Here is a 964-nt window from a genome sequence, read left to right as displayed (position 1 = left end):
AGGGGACAAAAAGATCGACGACGGAAGCATGAAATTGAACCTCATGGTTGCTTTCATCCAAAACTTCTATTGATTGTACCATCCAGAAGAACTAAAAATATTAGGATATCAATTCCTTTGTTACGAATGACAGCAAAGCAGGAATTTTTTTTCTATAGAAATTCTACCCTCTAGTTTTTTGTGACATTTTTCCATTGTCCCGAACTCGGCCTGAACTCTAACCAATGTGGAACAGCAACACGTGGTACAAAATTGCCAAAAGAAACTTGCATTTGCGAAAAGGTTCCACAAGATTCATTTTTTAGGGTACAATTTCATAGGTTTTGGTTCTTTAAAATGGAACACATGTAAACCCATGTTTTCATACTATTTTGTTATTTGTCTGTATTTCTTTATGTTCTAGTTTAGCACACGGTAAGTAGAAAAACTATGTATTTTTCTGGTCGCAAGCTTTGTCCAAAAACAGGGGGGCCATGTGTTGATACTAGTATTTGGCACGGCAGAAAATGTATTTAAGATTACCTCAAATGAAAAAAAATAACATGTGAAATCTCTGTATCATCGAAACGAACAACTTTGATGTTTGGGTCATCTTCATCCAAGGTCGTATGCAACCTCGAGAGCCAAAACAGTGTGCTGGTGAAGTTTGCCCCGGGATATTATTTACCATTTTGCATGCCCATTTGCTCCCCAAAGTTGACCCCTGATGGAACGTGTCTCAAAGCCTCAAAGGGCAATTGTTCACAGTGTCGAGCTAAACAATTTCTTTTTTGAAGTCATCACGACCCGAGATCTTACGCGACTTGCACGAGGCATCAAAGTGAGCTACTTTATATATTCTGAGCTCGGAAGGTCTGGGTAAAACAGAGTTTGCATGCAGTGCCCCCGAAAACTGGAGTTTCGATATTATTCGCAGATTTGCCGGTCAAAATTCAATCTCAAGGCGACCTCGGAAGAAAAAGTC

Source organism: Triticum aestivum, chromosome 4B (assembly GCF_018294505.1).
Source record: "Triticum aestivum cultivar Chinese Spring chromosome 4B, IWGSC CS RefSeq v2.1, whole genome shotgun sequence".
Lineage (NCBI taxonomy): Eukaryota > Viridiplantae > Streptophyta > Magnoliopsida > Poales > Poaceae > Triticum > Triticum aestivum.
Note: the sequence above shows the minus strand (reverse complement) of the source record.